Below are 11,314 nucleotides of genomic sequence, written 5' to 3'. Positions count from 1 at the left end.
CAGTAAAAACTATGGGAAAAACAAGCATAGAAAAATAACACATTGTATATTTCATTACGTGGTTGGCTTACCTTTGTTATGGATAGAACAACTTCAGTGATTTATATGATTGGAAAATGATTCATCCAACTTCTAATTTAGCTCATTATAGTCAACTCTGCAAGAGCTGCACTCTTAACTGCTGTTTCAGTGTCTCTTCCAAAACTGAGAACTATTCCCTTGGTTTTTGTGCATGGTATTACCTAAAGTGTATATTTTAATTTTAAAATGTGGCAATCACTGCAATGTCTGTAAGCCCAGGTGGGACAGGGCTTTGAGCAGTGTTCTTGCCCATGGCATGGGGTTGAAATCAGAAAATCTTTTAAGGTCATTTTCAACCTAAACCATTCTGTGATTCTATGTTTTTATGTATCTTGCAGTTTTGCAAAGTTGTTTGTTTTTTTTTTTTTTCCCAAAAGCACATTGCTTTTTATTTTTCTGTTTAATTGATTTTGGGGCTTGGGGGTTGGTGGGGTTTTTTTGTTGTTTGTTTTGGTTTTGTTTGGGTTTTTTTTTTTTGTGCATGAGATTTTCCTGTTTGTGTTTTTTGTTTGTGTTGTTTTGTTTGGTTTCGTCTGTGTGATTTGGGTTGGTTTTTTGTTTTTTGGTTTTTTTTTTCCCCCCAAGAGAGATGAATAAAAAAAGGACTATTATATAATGGCAAACTTGACTTTAAAGGTAAAAGGTCCCAAAGGGTCAACATCGAATTGGTTAGAAAGAATAAAAGGCAGTTGAAGGCACATGTGAAGATTTTCAAACACATCATGCACGTGGGTTCCAGTCTGTTCCAAACACACTCACGTTTTAGGTGTAGTTTCTGCATATTGCTGAGCTTTTCAGACTTGGTGAGATCTTGTGTCTGCTGAGAAATATGTTCTTCTTCCTTCCCCATCTCAGAAAAACAGCCTGTGGGAAATGCCCGGGAATGTGATAAACCCACATTTACCCCCAAAAACAGAGGAGCAGAGAAGCAGAAGCAGGTGAGGACCCTGAGGAATGCCCTGCCCAAAACTTCCCAGGGCTGGACATGTCCTGGGGTGACACCCAACAGCCACAATGGGAGCAGTTCCCACTTTTTGGGCTGAGGGGGAACACTGCCTGTGGGTATGGGACACGTCATGGGGTGCAGGAGAGGAGCAGCTTGTGGTTGCACAGGATTTCCTATGGGAAGAACCAGAGGTGGGGAAAGGGGAGCATTCAGGTAGGTTGGGAAGGAACAAATGTGGAAAAATAGAGGAATAAGGGGATAAAAGAGGTTGGTTGCATGTACACAGGTTGCTGAGTGCTTGTGCCAAGCGTGTTATGTGGGCAGGACACTCTGTCCTGTCTCCTTACACTCTGTTTTCAGCTCCTTTCCCAGGTGAGGGGCTCCTTTAAGTGTGCACATTGGGTGTGGGAGTGTGAGTGCTGCGTCCCAGAGAAGCTGTGGATGCCCCATCCCTGGAAGTGTTCAAGGCCAGGCTGGATGGGGCTCTGAGCAATGCAGTCTAGTGGAAGGTGCCCCTGCCTATGGCAGGGGGTTGGAACGAGATTATCTTTGAGGTCCCTTCCAACCCAAAACATTCTGTGATTCTGTGATGATTTTTCTATATATTTTGCACTGTCAGACCTTCACTTTGATGCGCCAGAGCAGGGAGCAGGATGAGGCCGTTGGTGCTGCTTCTGTGAGTGCTGAGTGTTTTTATATGAGTTGGCCAGTGGGGCCATCAGTGCATACACACATTTTACATGTGTTTTTGTGGATGTGCCTGCTGGGAATCCACGTGCAGCCTCACTGCAGGCTGGGCCCAGGACTGCAGCAGCCTCACTTCTGTGAGGATACAGGATTTGGCAACTCCCTAGGCAGTTGAGAACCAGACATGAAGATATCTGTCCTAAAAGGCAGGGCTTATTTTCATTAGAAAGGTAGGTATTTGGCAGGATACAAGTACCTGTCAGTGGCAGAGAAATACCAAACAAGCAGGTAAAGAAAAGCAGGCTTGGCTCTGGGATCCCATCAGTGCCCTGTGGTGGATGACAGCTCCAGGCACTCGCTGTACTTTCCTAGGTGGAAAAAACCAAGGGAGGTGGATTAGTAAAGCAATGTGGTGGTCAAGTGATAGAGCTAAATGGGGTCTTCTGCCTGGAAATAATTCAGAAGCTTCTGGGGGAGGGAAAGAGTTTCCCATGGGACAGGGTTAAATGGGAATCAAAAGGTCATCATGATACCCTATGCAGGAGTGGATTAACAGTACCTAAATTATTCTTCTTCAAGTGTTCATCCAATCTGCTTTTAAATACAGCAGTGGTAAAATTCCACAGGTTTTATCCATGCCACTACCAAAAGCGTATGAAGCAGGAGATTTTTTAAAGCTCACAGAGGGAAAAAAAAATAATGTATTCTGACTTATCTTTGTATTTCTACCTTCTGTATGAAGTATGGATGTTAGAGGGAATGCAGTGGGACATCCCTCAAAAAACATCTTGCAAAATGCAATTGTTTCTCCTTTATATATGCCATAGGCCAGATCTACCTGATAAATAATTCCAAAATCTAAGCCAGTGAAACGATGGTAGGAGCTGTCTTAAAGAGAGAGGAAATCTAGAGTCATGAGAAATTCCTTTATTCATTTTTTGATTTTATTTATATTAATGAAGAGTTTCAGGAGGAAAAAAAAAAAAAAAAAAAACAAGGGAAAAAAAAGGGGGAACTATCACGTTGCAGCCAAACCTTTTTTTATACTTTTGAAGAAAGTATAAATATTTTCCCTGAAATCATAAATTTCCGTTGGAAATATAAAACTCATGAAAGCATTTTTGAGTTAAAATTGTTGACCTACTGCAAGTGAATCTTCTCCAGTCAGCGCAGTGAAAAGGTGACGTGCCACATCAGCAACCACCTCCCAGAATAATCACTTCTTTCATGTCTTCCCTCTAATGAGCCTCCCCGAAGGCCCCTCTCATCTGTACTGAGCAGTCAAGTATTTCAAGTGGTCTCTTTCTCTTTTCTGTGCCACCGATTGCCACAGAACCCAGAAGTTTAGGCTTAGCACGAATACCTCTTCAAAATAGATATCTGGGGACTAAAAGATAGGGCTGTGGCCACTGAGAGGTGAGCTAAAAATAATTACTTCCTGCCCCAAAGAAATTAATTCTAAGGCCCTCACTCTGTGCTGGGCTTAAGCTCCGTGCCAAGCAAAACTCGACTTAAGCATGTGTTTTGCTTTAAACAAACACTTAAAATGGATTTGCGGAATAAGAATGGATTTCGATTTAAGCACAGGCTTAAGTGCTTTGCTGAGCCAGGGTCCAAATGCCTCAGCCCCTAACCTGTTGTTTACAGTTAGTCTTGGCATCTGTGCTGTAATTTTAAAGCCATATGGGGGTTAGTGGAAACACTGAGGTGGCTTTGCTCATTTTGGGTGAAACTGGCAAACATTAAAGGATTTTAGGAAGCATTTATAGCACAAACCAGTGGGCTTTGTTGGCAGCAAGCATCTTTCCCAGTTATTTGGTACATTCTAAATGTGTGGCTCATCGCATGGCAGAAAAATATTTCCTCTCAGCCGGTACGTGGTGGAAGGGGAATTAGACACAAGAAAGGCATTCAAAAGATAGCAAGCACTTAATTGCAACAACCAAGGAGAGTCTTTCATCATGTGGCCATTCTGAATGACATTGGACATGCAGCTGATTGTCACGGCGTTATTTGTTTTCTTCACTTTGATCATAAAATTACCAGGAAAGGCTTAATGGAGTTATAAATATCTTGTTTCCATGAGAGTCCTGGGAGGATAATTATAGAACTGAAGTCTTTACAAAGATAGAGCATTTATAAAATGATATTATCTGAGGACTCCAATGCATAAGGCAGGGAATTCTGCCCTCTATTCCCAGCTCTCCTATTGACTCACTGTGCTGTTTGGGCAGGTCACTTCATCCCTCAGTTTCCTCACCTATACATTGGGGTAATAATGACAATTACCCACTGCTGCAAAGCTTCTGTGGCTTAAAAGTTTTAAGTATTGCTCCCACTCATCAGAGCACTTAAACCTGCTTATGGATAGCAATGGGTGTCTGGAAGGGTCTGGATAATCTACGTGCTTTCCTGAGATGTGATCCTTGTAAATTACATTACTTGTAGGGTTACAGTCAAAGTATTCAGGGGATATATTTTAAATCTCTTAATTCATACTTTTTAAAAGGACGATGAATCAGCTGTACCCCTCCAATCTTTAGAAATACTTTGGTTTTAATGCAAAGCTTGGAATTTAAAGACTATGGAAAAGTTTCTTGTTGAGTAAATACACAGTGTCCTTTCATAAAACCAACCCCCACAGAGCATAACCTAGAATGTCAAGTAGCAACAACTTCTGAGCAGAAATTACACTTCTACTCTAACTTCCCTAAGCTGCACCAGGCTTTTACTGCTTTGGAAACTTCATACATCATCTTTCTAAGTGAGCAGCTTTGAAAAAGACAAGTGAGGAAGGAGTGATGGCAAATGAGCAAAGAGTTGGGCCAAGGCCCAGTGGGATACTATGCCTGAAGGGGAAAACATGGATTTTGGATATGAAAACAAAAAACTTCAGCGCAGGAGAGGAGATCCTACATCCCCACTGATAGCACTGTAACTGCCCTGGCTGTGATTCCAAATGGCTCCTGATAAATTTGAGAGAGATCAGAGCTGAATCAGAAAGTTGATGGAAATGTTGCTAAGCCTGCTCAGCTTTGGAGTCCACCTGGTGAGCTTAAGAAAGGGAATGCTCAGAAGTGACTTGAGCACAGCCTGAGGACACCCAAGTTCAGTCTTGGATGGGCCTTTGGAGTTTGCTCTGCCTTTTTGCAGTGAACTGAAGCAAAAATGAGCAGATTCCCACCTGAAATGAGGAAAAAATGCAGATCAGGAAATTGAATTGCTTTACCAAGCACTGAAATTACATTTCTAAGTTAATAGTCCTGACAACAAAATTTTTTTCCTGAAACAGAAGCTTTTGAAGGTGTGTGCATTCCTGGGGTGGAGAGAGGAGGGAAAGGCATCCTGATTGCTTTTCAGGAATCTGCAAAACATAAATCAGGAAAGTCTAAAGACATAAATTCTCTATATGGGTATTCTGCTTCCATAAAGCAACTTTTAGGTAGTCTACAAAGGCAGGAAAGTCTCTTTTCTGAGGGTATAATACTCAGATCAAGTAATCAGAGCTGGGCAGAGAAGCCTAAATGTAAAGAGGATCATGTTCTTTACAAAACGTAATTAGGGAACGGAAAGACTTGGCATTCCCTTTTTCCTGGGCCCTTGCTCAGAGACAATAACCAGTGATTTCTGTGAAGATCTGACCCAAATAAGAGCCAAGTGAGGCTCTGTGGGTGTAGTCCCTCAGCGCTGCATGCCCTGACTCCTCTAGCTGTGGAGTCTTGCACTGGTAGAGAGTGATCCAAGTTGAAGATGGAGCTCTGTCACACTTTCTCATGTCAAAGGTCTCAATTGTACACTCAACTCTTTGAAATGAAACACAAAAGTTTCATTGGGTTCATAGCGTTGGTCTTTGTTAACTGCTGACATAGAGCCAGAGGCAATTTCAAGGCACTGGCCTTTTATCTGGCCTTTATTCTGAAAACCATCATTGCTCAGAAAAAGCATCATGTGTGTCCTGTTTGCTTCATACCAGAAGAAAATCAAGGGCTTTCCAGTATCATGACATGGCTCCTCAAGTGTGATTCCCAAGTTAAAATTAATAGATAAGCAGTGCAAGATACTTTGAGTTCTACTCTTTAAGTAATTCATTACAGCTGAAGATACTGCCTTTGATGCTCTTCTGTCCAAATCTTGGTATTATCATTTACTATTTTAAGCTTGTTTATAGAACTGGAATAATACACAGATAAAAAAGGACGATTACAAGGGCGTTTTCAGGCATTAAAGCTGAGGTTTGAAGTTCCTTTTTCTGAAAAAATAAACCAAAGAATGTTTTACAATCTGAAAACCTGGCAACTGGTATTTGCTTTCTTTGCTTACCATGAATTGAAATCAAGCACCACTTTGTTAAAAGCCAGTTTCATCACAATGATCTGGTTTTTCCTTAAAATAATAAAATGGCCCAAATCACCAAGTCTGTCCTTTGCGTGTTAAGGAACATATTTAGCTGAATTTTTCTTACAGACTCTGGCCTTGAAGCCTGGTCCAGAGGTTTTGTGGACATGCACAGTTTGCACATACATGGTGTGTAGGAAATGAGTTCTCTACACATCCATGAGCCAGGACAAATCCAAGTGATTTGTTGCAATCACTAAAACATCTGCCCTGAGCTGCCACACCTGCCAGCATGGAACTGCACCTGACAAGGTACATTTATCCCTCCACGTGGAGACATGCCAGTGTTGGCATCTTCATGCAGGGGTCAGAGGTGGAAGCTGGGCTGTCCTGTTTTCTGGACTCTGAGCAGGTGAGAGCCTGGGATTGTGCTGTGCCACTGGATGTCTTGGTGGGCTGCCTGTCTGAGCAGGACATCTCTAGCACAGGCTCCTTCTGCAAACAGATTTGCGTAATAAATTCATGGCACAGCGGGTTTCTTCCCAAGGCGGCAGCCCAAGGGCACAATCTAGACTAGAGGCCATGTTTCATCTTCCCTTTTTCCTTCCCCTTCCCCTTCCCTTTTAACTTCCATTTACTGTTCCTGTCCTTCCTGGGAACTTCACTAGTGCCCTTTTTTCTGCCCTTCCCAGCTCAGCTTACACTTTCCTTCAGGATTTTAAGATAACCAAGCTGCCAAATATCTAAAAAGCTTAAAGCTGGAGTGCAGCACTGCAAGGTTAAGCCTGGCAGATCGGTCCCTGGGTAGGCCAAAATGCCTGGATGGACATGGCTACTTCTTTAGGAGCCCTGTCACACTGCTGGGAGAGCAGGAGGAAGAAGTAGAGTCTTCCCTCCGGCTGATGTGCAAGAAGGACACTCTTCAGAGGTTGCTCTGCCGCAGTGACTCAGTGCTGTGGGAGCTGTGACTGCCCAAAAATATCTGTGTCACCAGGCCCATTTCCATTTTGCCTTCTCCAGTGTTCACCTTGCACAAGGGCTGGCAGGACAAGGGCACTGGCACCATCCAGGGGCCAACTGTCAATCACTGATGTGATTTTTAGAAGATCAGGGCTATGATATATAAAAATAATAAAATAAGCATAAACACAGATAAAGTGTGTGAGCAAAACATATCTTCATAGAAGAGCTGAGAAAGTAAGTTTTTACTTCTAGGCATAATTTAGGCTCAAAAATACAGTCTCAATTGTTATTTATCTGCCTGAGCTGCTTATTTTCTATTAACTGAATGTGTATGTGGTGCCATGTGCCGACTAATAACTCATCATTCACAGCCCTCTGCTTCCTATGATACTCCATTATGCCTTCAATAGTCACCTAAAAGTGTCAGAATAATGAATGAAAATTTCAGCAACAAAGAAAAACACAAAAAGCCTGAAGATTATGGATCACACTTGAAGAAATTGAAATACATAAATTGTTTTTTTATGATCTCTCAATATAAATGAAGCTCCTTAAAATGACATTTTGGAAAGCCTTTCTGTGTCAATCTCTATAATTGTGGATAAAGACTAACAAAAGGCAAAGAAATCTACTGCAGTGGACTTCTCCATCAAACCTGTCTAGCACTGCTTCAGAACTAGGGCTCTGAAATTCTATTTCTCAACAATTAATAAACAATAATTACCACACTATTTGCTTTATAGGAGTAAATTGTGTCTTGCAGTGAATTACACTTTGTGGTCTTCTAATTAGCACATATAAAAATAGAATTTCTAGTAGCTTTGTTTTCTTAGTTGTTTACATTCCGAAGCAAATTAATTAATATATTCATAAGCTTAGTCTGTATTTAGGTACCTAAATAAGCATCTTGATTTTTCAGAGCACCTACAACTCTGAGAGTTACACAGTGCTTCTGAAAACCAGGCCATTTATTTAGGTGTCTATATTTAGGTACATGAGTTTGAAGCGTTTGGCTTGAGGTCACATAGCTATGGCTCATTGCGTTTTTTTATTTCCATTTGGGTCACAATGGGCAAGTCACTTCTAATAATTCTCATCACAAATGTAAGAAATAGCAGGATAGGTGGTAAGAATTACTTACTAAAAGCTATCATGATCCCTAGCACTTCCTCAATTATATCAAGTTTCCTTCACGGTGAATTAAAGTGTGAAAAACAGAAATCAGTGCATCTGAAAAGTAAGACAGGATGTTTAGAGGCTGAATTTATGCTGTGGCCAAACTGTCCTCATATCCTGGATTTCATTTGTCTGGCATCTTTGTCATTCCCTCTATAACATTATGATCACTTGAAGAGCCAGATGTTTTAGCTTCCTGTATTTTGACTGGGTAAATCCTAGAGACCAAGTGCTTCCACTTGTTAACACATGGCAGAAAACCACAGTTTATTCTTGAGGAATTTGAGCTGATATCATCAGTTGTGCTCTTGAATTGTGGCTACCTCTCCAAGACTGCTTTTGAATTTGCACGGTAGCTTGTACAGGCCTCGGCCTGAGCGAACCAGTTATGGAATAAACAGTCCAGGACTCTGCAGAGAGAAGATCACTGGGAAAAGGACATCAGGAGGAAAACATGGAATTTCAAAGAAACAAGGAACAAACTGAAAATCTTCTCATCTCTCAGCAGCCTCACTCAAATGGGAGAATTTATACCTGGCCAACATATTTCATATGTGAGAGAACTGTGCTTATACTTCAAGGATGTTGTTTGATACAGAACAAAAAAGTTTGCGTTCTTCTTTCTTGAAATGGAGACTGTTTTAAAAGTCAGTGAAACCCATTTTTCCTCTTGATCTATCATGCATCTAGGCTGAAAAAACATCCCTTGGTTAAAAATATTCCTTAACCAGAAATGGGGACGTGTCATTTTTGTTGTCTTCAAAACTCAGGGTTGGCTGCAAGATGACAAAGCTCCGTTTTGTGCGACTTCACGTTAGACGGGGAATTTTGCAATGTCAAATCCCAAAGACCTTTTTTCAGGTAACTCTCACTCTCAGAAGTGGAGGGAAAATGTGAAGACTCTTTGTTCCTGTTCTCATTGCCTTAAAAGACACAAGCCTCCTGTCTGACCTCTGTCTGCCTCAAAGATGCTCAGAAACAACAGGGGTATACCAGAGGCAGAGTTTAGGGAGCAACAGAGCCAAATGCAGGGGTTCTCCCACTGGTTACCAGAACAGCACCACAGGTTCTTGTAGAATCATAGCATGGTTTGGGTTAGAAGGGACCTTAAAAATCATCTTGTTCCAACCCCCATGACAGACAGAGACACTTTCCACTAGAACAGCTTGTTCAAAGCCCCGTCCAGTTTGGTCTTGGATACTTCCAGGGATGCAGCACCCACAGCTTCTCTGGGCAACCTGTGCCAGGGCCTCACCAGCCTCACAGTAAAGGATTTCTTCCCATTATCTAATCTTAATCTGCTCTTCTTCAGCTTAAGGCCATTGCCCCTTGTCCTGTCACTCCATGCCCTCATGAAAAGTCCCTCTCCAGTTTTCTTGTAGCCCTTCCAAGTTCTGGAAGCCCCCTTTAGGTACTAATTATACTTGCCTGACCCCAACATACTAGATTTGGAGAGGCATCCCTGTGCACAGCTGAACCATGTGCTTCTCTGCATCCCCAAACCCCCAAAGGAAACAGCTCTGCTCCATGATCAACACTGCTTGTGGAGTATCATGTGCAAGGGCACTGCAGGCACTGACATTTTACACCAAGTGAAGGATACTCTCCTATTCTGCAGCAATTTTTCATTTGTGCAATTATTATTCTTATACCCAAACCTGAGCAAAATGCTCTGTAGATTAAAAAAACAAACAAACAAACCAAAACAAAACAGAGGGATGGTGTTTGCTTTGCACATTAATGTGTTTTTTTTTTTTCTGTAATATGTTGTAGCTAAGCTGCTTTGCAGTTGCTGTACACACACAGGATGGCACTGAAGAGGTGTCGAGGCAATGTTTGTCTCACTGCACTGAGTGACTGGGTGATAAATTGGCAGATGAAATTCAGCAGTGATAAGTGCAAAGTAATGTACAGGGGAAAAAAATAACCCCAGCCATACATACATAGGCACTTCTTCCAGCTACCACTTTTGCTGCAGGAGATCTGGAGGTTGAAGTGGGAAGGGGTCCGAAAATGTCAGCGTGGGGCTCAGAAGTGATCAAAAAGGGGAACTGAATGTTAAGAATTAGTAGCTCCACCCTGAGATGTCAAGGAGACCACCAAAGTCATAGGACTCTGTCACACAGATGCTCAGAGTTCTTCAAAGTCCCCTGGCCAGGCAGCTCTTGCCTACTCCAGATCCAGCCAAATTCAAGTCATTTTAGTAGAATCAAAGTTTTAAAGAAAGTAGTGTTTTCTTGTAAAATTAGAAAGGCTAGAGAGAACGGCAATAAAGTTTCCCACTGAAAAAAGAGAAAACCACATGAGCTTGAAAGAGAGATAGCTGAAGGGCAATCCAATTCAAGTCTGGAAAATAATCATAGAATCATAGAATTGTTCGGGTTGGAAGAGACCTTAAAAGTCACCCATTTTCCAACCCCCCTGCCATGGGCAGGGACACCTTCCACTATCCCAGGTTGCTCCAAGCCCCACCCAGCCTGACCTTGAACACTTCCAGGGATGGGACAGCCACAGCTTCTCTGGGCAACCTGTGCCAGGGCCTCATCACCCTCACAGTAAAGAATCACTTCCTAATATCTAATCTGAACCTGCCCTCCCTCATTTAAGGCCATCCCCCCTCATCTTATGATGATGATGAAAAGGTCAAAATAATAACTTTACAGCCTCTATAACAAAGCAACACTTATTCAGAAACAAGACTTGAACTTCATTTTACACAGTGAAGAATTATTCTGTCACACCACACTGAGGAAAGAAAAACCACAAATAGGGCTCAAACTCCTAGAGAACAGGACCACTGGTAGGTACTAAGTGGAGCAGCTTGGACACAACCCTGAGTTCCAGAAATCCCTATCTCACTAGTTGCTGAAAAATTACAAGGTAAATAGGAAAAGAATACAGGGTCTATTTTTACCCTGATTTACTAAGCATGCAGTCTTAGCTGCTGGAGACAAAACACAGAGCTAGATGGATCCAACTGTGTTTTTTATATTCTAAAAAAGTAACAGAAACAGTCAAGGGTATGATAATGCTGACAGAGTCAACATTAATTTTACTTGCTTTATCCACTCTAATCTCCAGACTGAGCCATTTGCAAAAAAATCATAATCCATTTCTGGCCAAAGA

This window comes from Empidonax traillii, unplaced genomic scaffold (genome assembly GCF_003031625.1).
Source record: "Empidonax traillii isolate 1590-97213 ecotype Southwest subspecies unplaced genomic scaffold, ASM303162v1 scaffold190:size869923, whole genome shotgun sequence".
NCBI classification, from domain to species: domain Eukaryota; kingdom Metazoa; phylum Chordata; class Aves; order Passeriformes; family Tyrannidae; genus Empidonax; species Empidonax traillii.
This window is presented reverse-complemented; position numbering follows the sequence as displayed.